General features: G+C 39.7%; 1 protein-coding gene across 1 annotated transcript in view; it reads left to right on the top strand.

The window, feature by feature from the left end:
* LOC131424664 (uncharacterized) overlaps positions 1-14,322 on the top strand; it is a 49,113-nt gene extending 34,791 nt beyond the window's left edge. The window contains exons 5-6 of the mRNA XM_058583461.1: positions 8,793-8,946; positions 13,398-14,322. The gene's annotated coding sequence lies outside the window, so the exon portion shown is untranslated. The remainder of the gene's footprint in view (positions 1-8,792; positions 8,947-13,397) is intronic.
* Positions 14,323-18,469: the final 4,147 nt, after the last annotated feature.

Here is an 18,469-nt window from a genome sequence, read left to right as displayed (position 1 = left end):
TGCTCCCAAGATGTAGGCTCTCTATTCACCTCACAGATTATTTCTTTTGCTGAGAAGAAATTTTTTAGTTTGATTCCATCCCATTTGGTGATTCCTGATTTTAATTCTTGTGCTATAGGAGTCTTATTAAGGGAGATGAGGCCTAATCGCACATGATGAAGATTAGGGCCTACTTTTTCTTCTATTAGACACAGAGTCTCTGGTTTAATTCCTAGGTCCTTGATTCATTTTGACTTATTGTTTTGTGCATGGTGAGAGATAGGGGCTTAATTTCATTTTGTTGCATATGCATTTCTAGTTTTCCCAGCACCATTTGTTGAAGATGCTATCTTTTCTCCAGTGCATGTTTTTGGCACCTTTGTCTACTATAAGATAATTGTAACTTTGTGGATTAGTCTCTGTGTCCTCTATTCTGTACCATTGAACTACCAGTCTGTGTTGGTGCCAATATCATGCTGTTTTTGTTACTATTGATCTGTAGTATAGTTTAAGTTCTGGTATAGCGACACCACCTGCTTCACTCTTCCTGTTTAGGATTGCTTTAACTATTCTGAGTCTCTTATTTTTCCAGATGAAGTTCATGATTGCTTTTTCTATTTCTATGAGGAATGCCATTGGGATTTTGATCGGAATTGCATTGAACCTGTATAGTGCTTTTGGTAGTATGGTCACTTTAATAATATTAATTCTGCCTATCCAAGAGCAAGGTAGATCCTTCCATCTTCTAAGGTCTTCTTTGATTTCTTTCTTTAGGGTTCTGTAGTTTTAATTATATAGATCTTTTGCCTCTTTTATTAAGTTGATTCTCAAGTATCTTATTTTTTTGAGGATATTATGAATGGGGTAGTTTTCTTCATTTCCTTCTCAGAGGATTTATCACTGATATACAGAAATGCCTTTGATTTATAGGTGTTGATTTTATATCCTGCTACTTTGCTGAATTCATTTACTAGTTCTAGAAGTTTCCTGGTGGAGTTTTTTGGATCTTCTAGGTATAGAATCATATTGTCAGCAAATAGAGCTAATTTAAGTTCTTCTTTTCCTATACATATCTTTTTAATTTCTTTCATCTGTCTAATGGCTCTGGCCAGTGTTTCAAGAACTATGTTGAATAGAAGTGGTGAAAGAGGGCATCCCTGAGAGGGAATGCCTTCAATTTTTCTCTATTTAGAATGATGTTGGCCTAAGTCTTAGTGTAGATAGCCTTTATGATGTTGAGATATGTTCCTGTTATTCCTAGTTTTTCTAGAGTTTTGAACATAAAGGGGTGCTGTATTTTGTCAAATGCTTTTTCTGCATCTATCAAGATGATTATGATTCTTATCTCTAAGTCTATTGATGTGATGAATTACATTTATTTATTTCCATATGTTGAACCAACCTTGCATCTCTGGGATGAATCTCACTTGATCATGGTGCACAATCTTTTTGATATGTTTTTGTATTTGATTTGCCAGAATTTTATTGAGGATTTTTGCATCTATGTTCATTAGAGATATTGATCTGAAGTTTTCTTTCTTTGAAGTGTTGTTGCCAGGTTTTGGAATCAGGGTGATATTGGCCTCATAGAATGAGTTTGGAAGTGCTCCTTCTTTTTCTATTTCCTGAAATAAATTGAAGAGTATTGGTATTAGTTCTTCTATAAAGGTCTTATATATCCATGTGTATCCATCTGGTCCTGGGCTTTTCTTGGTTGGTAAGCTTTTGATGGCTTTTTATATTTCCTCACTTGATATTGTCTGTTTAAGTTGTGTATATTTTTCTAACTCAATCTGGGCAGATCATATGACTTAAGAAATTTGTCGATGCCTTCAATGTCTTCTATTTTATTGAAGTAGAAGGTTAGAAAATAATTTCTAATTATATTCTGTATTTCTGAAGTGTCTATTGTGATATTGCCTTTTCCATCATGTATGCTAGTAATTTGGGTTCTCTCTCTTCTTCTCTTTGTTAGCATGGCTAAGGGTCTGTCGATCTTATTTATTTTTTCAAAGACCCAACTTTTAGTTTTGTCAATTTTTTCAATTATTTCTTTTGTTTCAATTTCATTGATTTCTGCTCTAATTTTAATTATTTATTGTTTTCTACTGCTTTTGCTATTGGTTTGTTCTTCTTTTTCTAGGGCTTTGAGATGTAGTGTGAGGTCATTTATTTGTTGACTTTTTCTTCTTTTAAGGAAGAAGAAACGCCATGCAATGAATTTTCCTCTTGGTACTGCTTTCATAGTGTCCCAGAGATTTCGATATGTTGTGTCTGTGTTCTCATTTATATCTAAGATTTTTAAAATCTCCTCCTTGTTGTCTTCTGTAACCCATTGCTTATTCAGTATCATATTGTTTGGTCTCCATGTGATACATAAATTTTTATTTTTTATTTTATCATTGATTTCCAATTTTATCCCATTATGATCTGTTAAAATACATGGTAGTATCTCTACTTTTTTTGTATTTGCTAAGAGTTGTTTTGTGGCATAATATATGGTCTATTTTAGAGAAAGGTCCCTGTGCTGCTGAGAAGAAAGTATATCTGTTTGATGCCAGTTGAAATATTCTATATATGTCAGTTAAGTCTAAGTTATTAATTGTGTTATTGAGCTCTATAGTTTTTTTTAATTCAGCTTTTGTTTGGAAGATCTGTCCAGTGGTGAAACAGGTGTGTTAAAGTCACCCATGTTTATTATGTTGTGGTCAATTTGATTCTTGAACTTGAGAAGAGTTTGTTTGATGAACATAGCTGTATTATTGTTTGGGGCATATATATTTATGATTGTAATGTCTTGTTGGTTTATGGTTCCCTTGAGCAGTAAGTAATGTCCATCTTTATCCCTTTTGATTAATTTTGGCTTGAAGTCAACTTTATTTTATATGAGTATGGAAACTCCTGCTTGCTTCTGCAGTCCAGGTGAGTGGTATGATTTTTCCCAACCTTTCACCTTCGATCTCTGTATGTCTTTTCCTAACAGATGAGTCTCCTGTAGGCAGTATATTATTGGATTTTTAAAAAAATCCAATCTGCTAGTCTATGTCTTTTGATTGGTGAGTTTCAGCCATTAACATTTTGGGTTACTATTGAGACATGGTTTGTATTTCCAGCCATATTTATTTATTTTTGTTATTTAACTTGACTTGGTTTTCCTCTTTGATTAGTTTTTCCTTTAGTGTAATACCTCCCTCTGCTGGTTTTCATTGCTGTTTTTCATTTCCTCTTCATGAAATATTTTGCCAAGCATGTTTGTAGTGCCAGTTTTCTAGCTATAAATTCTTTTAACTTTTGTTTATCATGGAATGCTTTTATTTCATTTTCATATTTGAAGCTTAATTTTGCTGGATACTAGATTCTTGGTTGGCACCCATTATCTTTCAGAGCTTGAGATATATTGTTCCAGGATCTTCTAGCTTTCAGGGTCTGTGCTGAAAAATCTATCGTTATCCTAATTGGTTTACCCCTATATGCAACCTGATTCCTTTCTCTTGTGGCTTTTAAAATTCTCTCCTTATTCTGTATGTTGGGCATTTTCATCATAATGTGTCTTTGTGTGGATATGTTGTGATTTTGCACATTCAGTGTTCTGTAGGCTTCTTGGATTTGGATTTGCATTTCATTTTTCATGTCTGGAAACTTTTCTGATAGTATTTCATTGAACAGATTGCTCATTCTTTTGGTTTGGATCTCTATGCCTTCCTCTATCCCAATAACTCTTAAATTTGGTCTCTTTATGCTATCCCATATTTCTTGAATGTTCTGCTTGTGGTTTCTTATCATTTTTGCTGAGCTGTCTACATTCTTTTCAATATGATATATTTTATCTTCATTTTCTGATGTCCTGTCTTCTAAGTGGTATACTCTGTTGGTGACACTCTCGTTTGAATTTTTAATTTAATTGAATTTTAATTTGGTTTATTATTTCTTTCATTTCAAGGATTTCTGTTTTTTTTTTTTTTTTTTTTTTGTTGAGGTGATCTTTTGCTTCTTGGATATATTTATGTATCTCATTGTCAGAGTGATCTTTCACTGCCTGTATTTGTTCTCTTATGTCTTCTTTGACATCCCAAAAAATTTTAATCATGTATATCCTTAAATCTTTGTCTGTACTTTTTTCTGCTGTAGCTGTCAATTCTTCTAATGATGTGTTGCGTTGAATTTTTTGTGGTGCTTTCTTCCCTTGTCTTTTCATGTTGCTTGCATTTCTTTCTTTCCAGCTCTGTGGGACTGGTGTGTTATTGTTTTTACCCTATAGATTTGTAGTGCTCTTGTATGATTCCAAGAATCTCTCCTTTGTGGGGAAGGACAAAGTTAACATATCCCAATATCAATAATATGCCACCTATAAATAAATTATTGGTATTAAGACATTTATAGTTAGTCTCCATGTCCAGAAATGTTGGATTCAATTATTATTTAAAATATAATCAGTAGTTTCATAAAAGGTGTATAGTTTCTGGTGGCAGACAGTGAACTGGGGGTCATGCATAGGATGATATGCTAAGGGGGAAAGATGTGAGGGTATGGGGTTAATGTAACTAAGGACATTTGGAGGAGAACTCTAATGAAGAGGGTTAGTAGCAGGGGAATAGATAGAAGGTAATTTAGGGTAGACAAATACATGGGAGGACAGTAGAGTACATAAAACCAAACACAAATGTATTTAAAAATTACAGGATGTAAAAATAGTAAAATTTGGAGGCTGAAAGAAGAAGAAAGAGAAGAAGAAAAAAGGGAAAGAAAGAAAGAGAAAAAAGAGAGAGAAATTAAGGGGGGAGGTTATACAATTCTTCTATATTATATTATTCAGGTGACTCAGTTTTCAAAGTTCTATTTCATGTAAAGTTATTAGTTTCACATATGTTGGGATTGTGAGGGCCAGAGGATAGAAGGGTAGAGGAGAAAGAAAAAGGATAATAAGGAAAAAAATATATACTCTTTAGAATTTCATTTCTTTCCTGCTTCTCTTCTCTTCCAGTAGGTGGAGTTGTCTGTTTTAAGCTTGAGTCTCTGCCCTCAGGATGGTGTGGTAACCAGGGTGAAAAGACTTGAGCTCCTGGTATCATTTCCCTCTCTTGCCTGGAGCTTCCCTGATCCTGGTCTCTGTGTTTTGCTCCAGGTTTTAGACCCCTCCCCTCTCTTGCTTATCAGGTCTAAACTGTGGAACCTCTAACCCTCAGCTTGCACCAGATGGGCAGTGCCCTAGTTGCACTGTGTTCCTGTTCAACTGAGAGCTGTTTTGGGGCTGGGTAGTCACTGTGCTGAGTTATCGCAACTGGGGGGAGAGGGAGTTGGAAACCAGGTGCCTGTTCAGTCAGAGATCTGCCCTGATAGCCACGCCCACCAAAAAAATGGGGAGAAAGGTTTTCCAAGATGGAATTCGTCTGCTTCTAGCGCCAGGGTGTCTGGTGAGTTGCGGGGAGCTGGGATATCCTTGTGCTGTGGCTAGAATGCAGTCAAGTTACCTGCATTGGAGTGGAGCACAGTCTGTAGTTCTGTAGTTCTGCAGAGGTGCTGATTTGATGATTCTGCTAGGTCTCTTGAGAGGTGTGTGTTTGTGTGTGTGTGAGTGCTAGAACTGCGCTTTGGGTCTGGAGTCCAGAGTCTTATTGGAACAAAGAGGCTCTGATTTCTGCAAGGGTGTTTGCAATGCTGGTGGTTTCTGCAAAAATCCACTGTATTGGGGTCCTGTCGCATGCTCTGAGATGTTGTATTCTGTCTAGGTGAGATCTTGTGGAAATGCTGCCTGACTGCTTTCTTGGATTCCTGCCACAGAGCAGCCAGAAACAGTACCTCTTCTATTCCTCCATCTTGCATCCTCACAATTATATATTTTGTATTCATTGTCTGAGGTTCTGTTTTCCAAGTGATCTAGTCTTTTGGTGATGCTTTCTATTGATATTTAATTTGGTTTATTGTTTCCTTCATTTCAAGGACTTCTGTTTGTTTTTTACCAGAATCTCTATCTCTTTATTGAAGCAATCTTTTGCTTCCTGTATTTGCTAACATAGTTCTTTATCAAAGTGATCTTTTGTTGCCTGTTTTCTTTCTTATCATCCTTTACTTCACAGAACATTTAAATATGTACATCCTGAACTCCTTCTCTGACATTTTTCTATTATGCTGGCAATGAATTCTAATAATGGAGTATCTTGGTTTTTTGGGGGCACTTTATTCCCTTGTTTTTTCATGTTGTTTTGTGTCTTCACCTCTAGCCGTGTGGAGCCAAGGTATTACAGTTTTTACCCTATAGACTTATAGTGTCTCTGCAAATTTCCTATACCACTTCTTTAGGGGGCAGATCAATATTAACAGATCCCAATGCAAACAATATGCAGCCTTAAACCAAATAGTTCCTATTAAGACATTTACAATTTTATCACAATAAACATAAATGGTATGTTTAATTATTATCCTGTTATAAATAGTGGGTTTGTGATAGGGTCTACAGTTTCTAATGGTGGACAAAGAGAGATGGGGTTGTTGTAGGATGAGATGTTAAGGAGGTGAAGATGAGGATATAGAGGTATTAGATATTAGGAAATGTTGTAGGCTGCAATCAAGTCAAGATGGTGCCTGGCAGTTTGCCAGGAGGAGTGGTTTGTGAGGCAACGCCACTGAGCCATCAAGATGGTGGGGACTCCTTATTGGCTGATTGCTGTATCTGTAGGGGAGCAATGCTATGATTGGATGATGCTGATTGAGTCAAGCTGTATGTAATCAGTTAGATATATATACCTCTGCTGTTCCGCAATAAAGCAGTTCCCGCTTCAACCTTCAAGTTGCTTGTCACCTCCCAGTTATTTTGCCCAGCTGGAATACGGCAAGGAAACATGAGAGAGGAATCAAAAAGAAGTTGGCTTATAGCAAGAGAAAATAGAGGAAGAGACTCTGAGGAGACAGATAAGTAGGAAGAAATATATATATATATATATATATATATAGAGAGAGAGAGAGAGAGAGAGAGAGAACAAAAATTAATAAGAAAAAATGTAAAAACAATAGATAAAAGAATATACAACAAAACTGTAATGTACTATTCAGACATCCCAGTCCTCAGTAGCCTAATTCATGAAAAGTATTTGGTTTCACAAATGTCAGGGATATGAGGGTGGAAGAAGAGAGCAAAAATTTCAAAGGAAATTTGAATGATTGTTTCTGTTGGAGTTTAGTATCTTTCCTGCTTCCCTTTTTATACAGTACATGGGGTTGTTTGTTGTTTGCTGGTATCTCCACCCCCAGGATGGTGAAGGTTATTAGTGTGGGAGGATTGTTCTTGGAGGCAGAACTCCTGGAGGTGGGTATAGCCCTTGCAGGAAACATGAGAGAGGAATCAAAAAGAAGTTGGCTTATCTGCAAGTGCTATCTGGGTTTGTGGCGAGGGGGATGGGGTAGGAGACTATAAGGATCTTAGTATTGCTTCTAGGCCCCAGCTAGTGTCCCAAGATGGGAATTGCACCAACTAAAGATGGTGATGGAGATGGCGGGAGCATCGCCCAAGATGCCCAAGATGGTGGCAAAGATGTCCCAAGATGAAGGTGACCACTTTCAGAGATGGGGCAGCAAGTGTGTCCATGTGATGGCATTGGGTGGAGTGTCTGGAGATGCAGTGCTGTGACAGGCAGTGCTATGGTGGGAAGCTGTCTCCAGACCCTGTCTGGTGTCCCCAGGTGCAGGCTACCATGTGGAGGGGACTGTGGCAGTGGTTGCAGTGTCCCAAGATGGAGGTGGCCAGGGGAACCCCACATTGGTAGATGGGGAGCCGGTGCACAGGTGTGGGCATGGGTCCTGCCGATACAAAAATTCTCAATAAAATTATAGTGAATTGCATACAAAAACAAATTAAAAATATAGTGCACTATGATCAAATGGGGTTCATCCCAGGGATGCAATATTGGTTCAATATATAGAAATAAATAAATGTAATTCATCATGTCAACACTCTTAAATAAGATAATCATATGATTATCTCAATAGATGCAGGAGAAGTATTTGACAAAATTCAGCATCCATTCATTCATGTTCAAAACACTAGAAAAACTAGTGGGTAGTAGGAACATACCTCAACATTGTAAAAGCTACATATTGTAAATTCAAGGCCAGCATCATTCTAAATGGAGAATAATTGAAAGCATTCCCTGTAAAAACTGGAACAAGGCAAGGATGTCCTCTTTCACCACTTCTATTCAATATCATTCTTGAAACTCTAGCCAGAGCAATTAGACAGAAGAAAGAAATCAAAAGAATACAAATAGGTAAAGAAAATTCAAACTATCACTATTTGCTGATGACATGATTCTATACCTAGAAGATCCAAAAAATTCTACCAGAAAACTTCTAGAACTAATGAATGAATTCATCAAGTAGCAGGGTATAAAAACTACACCCATAAATTGTAGGGCATGACTTGCTGCCCGCTTCCCGGTCTTGGGGCTGCACATGTGGCTGGGATGGCGCCTGGCAATCAGCCCGGAGGCGGTACTGTGGGTGGTGATGGAAAAAAACAGACCACCTCCAGGAGAGGTACAGGACTCTTCCGCCCTCGTGGACAGCTTCTGCCTTCCCTTACAGACCATGGGATGGGTGTACACATGAAAACTTGCTTCACCCCTCTGACCTTTATCCTGATTGGCTCCTGCACATTATATTAGCTGTGTGTACTTCCTCAATAAATGAGATCCTGCTTTGACTCCACTCCCTGGAACATCTGATTGTCCACCCGTGAGGAAGGGCTGAGTGTGGGCGGCCAGTTGACCTTTGCCTTTCTTGGCTCATCTGGTCGGGGCATGCTTTCCCCATCTCTCCTGCAGGTCAAGAGGAAACGGAGGGCTAAAACCCCTGACATCTGGCACCCGAACAGGGACACAGAACAGGGACATGGAACAGGGACCCAGAACAGGAACATGAAGAAGTCGGTTCACCAAGAGTGAAAGTATCTGCGAGCCAAGCCAAGCGAGTTCCAAGGTAAGGGTATCCCTGGAAAGATGGGGCAATCTTACACTAAGTAGGATGGCCCAGATTGGGAAACTATTGTTAAGGAGTGACTTGGGTCACAGCAGGTCAGTCCTCTCGTTGTCCAGGAGGAGAAAGATTTAAAACCTCACTCTGACAGTAGCCTCCTAGACCCTTTTGATCCCTGGCCTGGTTCTCTGGGTTCCATACCAAGTGCCCCTGTCCCGGAACACATGGTAGAGAGTCAGGATGGGGAGCGGCCTTTGCCATATTATCACCCCTCCCCCCATGGAAATTCTCCGCCCTCTTGTGCAAACCCGGAAAAGCCAGTTAAGCCACCATCTTGTATGGCTTTCCTGGTAAATGCTAACCCTGGGGCCAATAGACCAGACTTATGGTATCCCTGGGAGGCCCAAGATTTGAAAGAACTCAAAAAGGCCGTCTCTGAGGATGGACCTAATTCGTCCTGGGCCAAAACCATCCTCCAGGTCTGGACCACCAACAGTGTACCACGCAAGACTGGAAAAAGTTAACCAAGGCCGTGCTTCCTGGTCCCCTGTATCTGAAATGGTGTGCTTTTTTTTTAATGAGGAGTGCCACGCTCAGGCTGGGAGGAATCAGTCTGTTAATGCCCCGGTTCCTGTAACTTATGGGATGCTGTTGGGGTCCAGTGATCAGTTTTCCACAGGCCTTCAGCAGGCTGTTATCCCTGCCCCTATCAGGAGCAGGTATGGGCTTTGGGGCTGGCGGCATGGAAAAAGTTGGAGGAAGGCCCCTCAGAGCCCCCAGTAGCAGGAATTACTCAGAGGACTACCAAGGATCTTGCCACATTCATTGAGAGGGTGAAAAAGAGCCTCCAAAGGAAATTCCCCCCAGAGCCCCTTCAGGACAAGTTTGTCAAGATGCTGGTCTGGGAGGGGATGACCACAGACCACAAACTAGCCTGTGCAGGGATGAAGGACAGATGTATGGGGAGGTGGATAGTGGCCACTAAGGATGTCGGTACTCAAACCCACCAATCACAGTCATTGGTCGTGGCCTTGCAGGCCCAAAAAGCTTCACTTGCTGAGGCCCTTACTACTGCCTGCGCCTCTTCCAGTGGCACTGGGAAAGGTTTTTTTATTTTTTTATGGATTTGATTAACAGGGCCACTTCAAAAGAGAGTGCCCTACAGGACGAATAAGACCCTGTGCCCCACAGGGACGTCCCTCAGGCCAGACTAAGAAGCAAACTCTGCCTAAGATGCCTTGCCCCCGTGTAGAAAGGGATTCCATTGGTGGAGGGATTGTAAGTCCAAATTTGGTATTGAGGGGAAGCCTTTAAACTAATAATGGGGCGCCCTCCATCCCCTTCACCCAAAGGAGGCACTCCGCCTAGTGGTCCACCTAGGGCCCACTGGACAGTCCCAATAATCCCGGAAATTAGGCCAAAAATGGATATCTTCATAGCAGGGAAAAAGTTCTGCTGCTTGATTGACACTGGAGCGGATCGGGCAGTATTAAGGAAAGAGGAGGTTCCCCCACAGTGGAAGCTGATTCCCAGACCTCAGTTATTGGGGGTAGGGGGTGATACAAGGTCTGAAGAAACCAAGGATTGGCTTACTTGCAAGGATGTAGGTGGTAGTCAGGGAGACATATGTCCTCTGGTGGCATCAGCCTGACAGCTAAGCTGCTGGGACAGGATATTTTGGGGGAAACTGAGGTGTTCATCACTACAGATCACAAAGGGATATATGATGATATCCTAGAGGAAGAGGAGTACCAGCAACAGTTTGGCCTATCAGGTTCCCTTAGCAGTTACCGGGGGATTCACTTTTTGAGACATCGAGGCAGAACACTCCTGCACTCAGTGTGAGGCCTCATCCCTCAATCATAGAGGCCGCTGTTCCCACCATTCAATGGCTTCCAGGCCCTCTAGTGTGGGTGGAACAGTGGCCACTTCCCCTAGATAAACTACAAAATCTAAAGGAGATAATATCAGAACAATTGACCCTAGGGCATATTAGGCCCTCCCTGAGCCCTTGTAATAGTCCTGGACTGACATAAAAAAGGCCACAGGGAAATGGAGAATGTTACAGGACCTAAGAAAGATTAATGAGCAGATGATTCCCATTGTCATCCCCTTGCGAGGGCTACCCTGGATCCCCTCCATCTCTCGGTATTTGACTCTCATTGTGATTGATATCAAGGATTGCTTCTTTTCTATTCCCCTTGATCCCCAGGACTGTGAGAAGTTTGCCTTCTCCATTCCCTCTGTTAACTTCCAGGGCCCAGACCAAAGATATGAGTGGGTGGTGTTACCCCAGGGCATGGCTAACAGTCCAGCTTTTTGTCAACATTATGTTTCACAAGTCCTGCAACCCCTTTGGAGGCGATGGGACATAATTCTATATGTTCACATGGATGACATCATTATTGGGGCGGCCGACACCAAAGTGTTAGGCTCCACCTATAAGGAACTCCAGACTCTCTTACAAAAGGGAACATTACATATATCTAATGACAAGGTCCAGACCTTACCCCATTTTAAAATTCTAGGGGTCAAACTTAAGTTGGACTCTGTCTGTCCCCTTAAGCCTCAATTATTTTTCCAGTCGTCCTACATCTTGGTGGAATTACAAAAACTGTTGGGCGAACTCAACTGGTTAAGGCCTTGGCTTCACCTGCCTACAGAAGACCTGCGTCCACTTTTCGAGTCTTTAAGAGATAAAGTCCCCACAGATGTCATCACAATGACTCCATCACATCAATTGATATTCCAAAAGATTCAGTCAGCCTTAAAAGCGGCACAATTGGCTCCCTATAGGCCCCAATGCCCCCTCTGTCTTTGAATCCTCCCCTCCCCAGTTAGGCGAGCCCCTTCAATGGATACATGCATCTGTGGGAGGGGCCCCTAGGTTTCTATTCCCAACTTGACCAGTTGGCTGACCTGATAGTTAAGGGTAGGGATATTTCCCTGAGACATTATGGGTGCAATCCTGATGTGCTAGTAGTCCCCTACTGGCTGTCAGACTTTTGAGTGGGTCAGAAGAAACCATAGTCAGGTATCCAATGCCTTGGAGGGTTTCATGGGAAAGGTGGATTGTCATTATGGTACTTTGAGATGGGTGACATCATTCTTGAAGTTACAATGGACTGCCCCACCATACTTTTTTCCACCAGATCCCTCATTAAAGTGGTAAATATCTTTACTGATGGGGGAAAAGCAGGATCTTTCGCAGATCATTCCCCTGCCAATGAAAGGTACTTACCCACTATTTTGAGCCAGTTACGGGATCTGCACAATTTAAGGAACTATATGCAGTTGCCCTGGCCTTAACCCATGTCCATGGACCAATGAACTTGTTTTCTGACAGCCTATATGCAGTCAACTTGTTACCAACTCTAGTGTCAGCATATATTAACTTGGACAAAAACCCAATTACTTCTCTAATGATTCAAGTCCGATCCTTGTTGAAAGAGCAGGCTGAACCCATTTTTGTGCAGCATCTCAGGGGACACCAAGAGTTACCTGGAATCTTGACATGGGGGAACCAAATGGCTGATTGATTGGCTACCAATGGGACTATCATAGCTACTGCTCAGTCTCAACAGAACCTTCAGATGGCTCAAGGACTTCATGATCTTACTCACTTAAACTGGAGAGGGTTACATCAAAGATTCCCCCTGATTCCCATAAAAGATTTTAAAAAGATCATAAGGACATGTAAATCATGTATGCTGTTTTTACAGGTCCCACCTCTTCAATCCCTGAGGGGTCAACCCCAGGGGCCTCAGACCTAATGTCATCTAGCAAACTGATGTGACCCACTATGCATCTTTTGGAAAATTAAAATCTCTATATTTATGTCTATAGATACCTATTCACATGCTTGTTGGGCAACTGCTCAGTTGGGTGAAAAAGCTCAACACGCTGAAAGCCATTTCCTACAATGTTTTGCCATTTTGGGATTACCCTTACAGATTAAGACAGAATGGGCCCTGCTTTGTGAGCAAATCATTACAAGAATTCTTCCAAACTTGGAATATTAAACACACAACTGGAATACCATACAATCCAAAAGGTCAAGCTATAATTGAGAGGCATATAAGACCTTGAAGGACCAACTAATAAAACAAAAAGGGGGAAGCAACCCCCCATGACCAATTAAGGACAGCCATGCTTACATTAAATATTTTAATTTTTTCCAAAGACCAACCTGTAACTGCTTTCCAGAAACATTGGTCTAATCAGACACCTTATGTGAAGGTAGAGGTCCGATGGAGGGACACTCTTACTGGATCATGGCGCGGTCCTGATCCCCTCATTAGTGTAGGGAGGGGATTTGGGTGTATATTCCCAATTGGGGAGCCAAGTCCAATTTGGGTACCCACTAGAGATCTAAAATACTGTTCACCAGAACAAAAATGATTACCCAAGAGTACCCTCTCTTGAGGTATGATTTTTTATTTTCTCATTTGTAGGAATGAAAAGACCATTCTGGACGCTTTGCCTGGTTGTGACCACAGTCCTCATTGTCTCCCTCATGGCATTCATCATGGCCACGGGGATGAGAACTGGACTTGCTGGCCTCAGTACTTCTTTATAGATATACAATAATGCACCAAGTTGCCAGCACTATCTTGGACCTGCAATCTTAACTCGATTCCTTGGCTGCGGTAGTCCTCCAAAACCATCACAGCTTAGACCAGCTTACTGCCCAAGAAGGAGGACTATGTCTGTTCCTACAGGAGGAGTGCTGTTTCTATGGAATGGGCTCCTCCAGTTTCTCAAGGATCAAGCCAGAGCTGTTCAACTGATAGTGGTCCGGCAGCAATATATCATCTTACAAGATACTGACTGTGAACCCTATGAGTTTGGCCACGGCCCCTACCAGGATGTGCAGATATAAGCCAGGAGCAGAAAGGTTTCCTTCCTAGGCAATAGCCATCTCCTTCCTTGAAGCTTCCCATTGGGCCTGCAGGCCCTGCAGGTAGGATTACCCGAAGAGCTAGAGTGGTAGTCAGTGATGGGTAAGATCCCCAGAAGGGGACAACCTAAGACAGGCACACTCTCGAATAAGGCAAACACCTGCTAATAAAACGAAAAGGGGGAGATGTAGGGCATGACTTGCTGCCCGCTTCCCAGTCTTGGGGCCGAACATGTGGCTGGGATGGTGCCTGGCGATCAGCCAGGAGGTGGTGCTGTGGGTGGTGATGGAAAAAACAGACCACCTCCAGGATAGGTCCAGGACTCTTCCACCCTCATGGACAGCTCATGCCTTCCCTTACAGACCTTGGGATGGGTGTACATGTGAACTCGCTCCACCCCTCTGACCTTTATCCTGATTGGCTCCTGCGCATTATATTAGCTGTGTGTACTTCCTCAATAAATGAGATCCTGCTTTGACTGGTCTCCCTGGCATGTCTGATTGTCCTCTAGCGAGGGAAGGCTGGGTGCGGGCGGCCAGTCGACCTTTGCCTTTCTTGGCTCGTCCTGGTCAGGGTGTGCTTTCCTCATCTCTCCTGCAGGTCAGGAGGAAACAGGGGGCTAAAAACCCTGACAATAAATCAAATGCATTCCTGTATATCAGTGATTAATCAACTTAAAGAGAAATTAGGAAAACTATCCCATTCACAATAGCCTCAAATAAAATAAAATACCTGAAAATCAATCTTACAAAAGTGGTGAAAGACCTCTACAGTGAAAACTACAGAACATTAAAAAAAGAAATTGAAGAAAACCTCGAAGATGCAAAGATCTCCCATGCTCTTGAATAGGCATAATAAATATTGTCAAAGTAGCCATACTATCAAAAGCATTATATAGATTTAATGCAATTCCTATTAAAACACCAATGACATTTTTTTATAGAAATAGAAAAAACAATCATGAAATTTATTTGGGAAAAAATAAGAGACCTAGAATAGCCAAAGTAATCCTTAGCAAGAAAAGTGAAACAGGAAATGTCACAATACCAGAACTTAAATTATACTACAGTATAGTATAGTGACAAAAATTTCATGGTATTGGCACAAAAATATACATGTAGACTAATGGTACAGAATAGAGGATGCAGAGAGAAACCCACATAAATACAGCTTTCTCATACTAGACAAAGTTGCCAAAAATATTCACTGGAAAAAAGGTAGCCTCTTCAACAAATGGTGCTGGCAAAATTGGAAATTCACATGTAACAAAGTGAAATTAAACCTCTATCTCTCACCCTGCACAAAAATCAACTCCAAGTGGATCAAATACTTAGACACTAGAACAGAGACTCTGTGCCTAATAGAAGAAAAAGTAGGCCCAAATCTTCACCATGTTGTCCTAGCATCTGACTTCCTTAACAAGACCCCTAAAGTGCAAGAAATAAAATCAAGGATCAATAAATGGGATGGATTCAAATTAAAAAGCTTCTTCTTAGCAAAGGAAACAATCAATAATGTTTGAAGATTGGGAGAAAATCTTTACCACCTCCAATAGAGCATTAATCTGTAGAATATATAAAGAACTCAAGAAATTTAACACCAAAAAAGCAAAACAAAACCAAATAACCAATCAATAAATGGCCTAAGGAACTGAACCAACACTTCAGAGAAGAAGATATACAATCTATCAACAAATATATGAAAAAGTGTTCAAAATATTTGGCAATTACAGAAATGCAAATCAAAACTACACTAAGATTTTATCTCACTCCTGTCAGAATGGCAATCATCAAGAATACAGGCAACAATTAATGTTGGCAAGGATGTGGGGGGAAAGGTACATTCGTACATTGCTGGTGGGACTGCAAATTGGTGCAACCACTATGGAAAGCAGTATGGAGATTCCTCAGAAAAATGGGAATGAAACCACCATTTGACCCAGTTATCCTTCTCCTTGGTTTATACCCAAAGAACTTAAAATCAGCATACTACAGTAATGCAGCCACATCAATGTTTGTAGCAGCTCAATTCACAATAGCTAAACTATGGAACTAACCTAGATGTCCTTCAATAGATGCATTGATAAGGAAAATATGGCATATATACACAATGGAATATGACTCAGCTTTAAAGAAGAATGAATTATTGAATTTGCCAGTAAATGGATGGACTTAGAAAACCGATGCTAAGCAAAATAAGCCAGTCCCTAAAAACCAAAGGCTAAATGTTTTCTCTACTAAGATGATAAGCAGATGCTAATTCACAAAAAGCGGGGCAGGACACTAGAGATGAATAGCATTACCTTAGATTAGGTAGAGGAAAGGGAAGTGAGGGGAGGGGAGGGGATGTGGGGATAGGAAAATAGAAAAATGAAACAGACATTATTACTTTATGTATATATGTTACTGCATTACCACTATGATTCTACAACATGTACACTTAAAAAATGAGAAATTATATCCCATCTATATGTATGATACATCAAAGTGCATAAATGCATCCTATTGTCATGTGTAACTAATTAAAACAAATTAAAAATTAAAAAACAAAAAAAATTATATATATGTGTCTTCAGTCACATTAGAAGAGGAGTTAAAAACAGAAACTACAATAATACTGGATTTTACTTCAGGTTTGAAGATGAAATAAAAAACTTCCACAATAAACAAAAGTTAAAAGAATTTGCAGCTAGAAAACTGGTGCTTCAAAACATCCTTAGAAAAACATAACATGAAGAGGAAATGAAAAATAACTATGAAAATCAACAGTAGGAGGTAGTACAGTAAAGGAAAATCTAATCAAAGAGGGAAAACAAATCTAGTTAAATAACAAAAATAAACAAATATGGCTGGAAATACAAACCAATACCCTAAATGTTAGTGGATTAAACTCACCATTCAAAAGACATAGACAAGTAGACTGGATTAAAAAAAAAGATCCAACAATATGCTGCCTACAGTAGACTCATCTGATAGGAAAAGACATATCCAGACTAAAGGTGAAAGGTTGGGAAAAATCATACCACTCACATGGACCTCAGAAACAAGAAGGGGTGTCCATACGCATATCAAATAAAATAGACTTCAAGCCAAAGTTAATCAAAAGGGATAAAGAAGGACACTACATACTTCTCAAGGGAACCATTCACCAACAAGACATAATCATTAATATATATGCCCCAAACAAAGGTACAGCTATATTCATCAAACAAACTCTTCTCAAGTTCAAGAGTCAAATGGACCACAACACAATAATCATGGGTTATTTTAATACATCTCTCTCACCACTGGACAGATCTTCCAAACAAAAGTTGAATAAAGAAACTATAGAACTCAATAACACAATTAATAACTTAGACTTAATTGAAATTTATAGAAAATATCAACCAACATCAAGCGGATACTCTTTTTTCTCAACAGCACATGGATCCTTCTCAAAAATAGACCATATATTATGCCACAGGGCAAATCTGAGCAAATACAAAGGATAGAGATACTACCATGCATTTTATCTGATCATAATGGAATGAAATTGGAAATCAACGATAAAATAAGAAAGAAAAATTCCTACATCACATGGAGAATGAACAATATGCTACTGAATGAATAATGGGTTACAGAAGACATCAAGGTGGAAATTAAAAAAATTCTTAGAGGTAAATGAAAACACAGACACAACATATCAAAATCTCTGGGACACTATGAAAACAGTACTAAGAGGAAAATTCATTGCTTGGAGTTCATTCCTTAAAAGAAGAAAAAGCCAACAAATAAACGACCTCACACTACATCTCAAAGTCCTAGAAAAAGAAGAACAAATCAACAACAAATGCAGTAGAAGGCAAGAAATAATTAAAATCAGAGCTGAAATCAATGAAATCGAAACAAAAGAAACAATTGAAAAAATTGACAAAACTAAATTGGTTCTTTGAAAAAATAAAAAAGATTGATAGACCCTTAACCATGCTAATGAAAAGAAGAAGAGAGAGAACCCAAATTACTAGCATGCAGGAAGAAAAAGGCAATATCACAACAGACACTACAGAAATACAGAAGATAATTAGAAATTATTTTGAAACCTTATACTCTAATAAAATAGAAGATAGTGAAGGCATCAATAAATTCCTTAAGTCATATGATCTGTTCAGGTGGAGTGAGGAAGATATATACTACTTAAACAGACCAATATCAAGTGAAGAAATAGAAGAAACCATCAAAATATTACCAACCAAGAAAAGCCCAGGACCCGACAGATATATAGCTGAGTTCTACAAGACCTTTAAAGAAGAACTAATACCAATACTCTGCAATCTATTTCAGGAAATAGAAAAAGAGGGAGTACTTCCAAATTCATTCTACAAAGCCAATATCATCCTTATGTAATTAATTATGACAATTTTTTCAATTGTTTCTTTTGTTTCAATTTCATTGATTTCAACTCTGATTTTAATTATTTCTTGCCTTCTACTGCTTTTGCTGTTGACACCTCAAAGAAAGAAAACTTCAGACCAATATCTCTAATGAATATAGATGCAAAATCCTCAATAAGATTCTGGTAAATTGGATACAAAAATATCATGCACCATGATCAAGTGGGATTCATCCCTGGGATTCAAGGTTGGTTCA

Source organism: Marmota monax, unplaced genomic scaffold, assembly GCF_021218885.2.
Source record: "Marmota monax isolate L192 unplaced genomic scaffold, Marmota_monax_Labrador192_F-V1.1 WCK01_AAM20220418_F8-fsc00231, whole genome shotgun sequence".
Taxonomy (NCBI): domain Eukaryota; kingdom Metazoa; phylum Chordata; class Mammalia; order Rodentia; family Sciuridae; genus Marmota; species Marmota monax.
The sequence above is the reverse complement of the archived record's forward strand: the minus strand, read 5'-3'. Positions and strand labels throughout refer to the sequence as shown.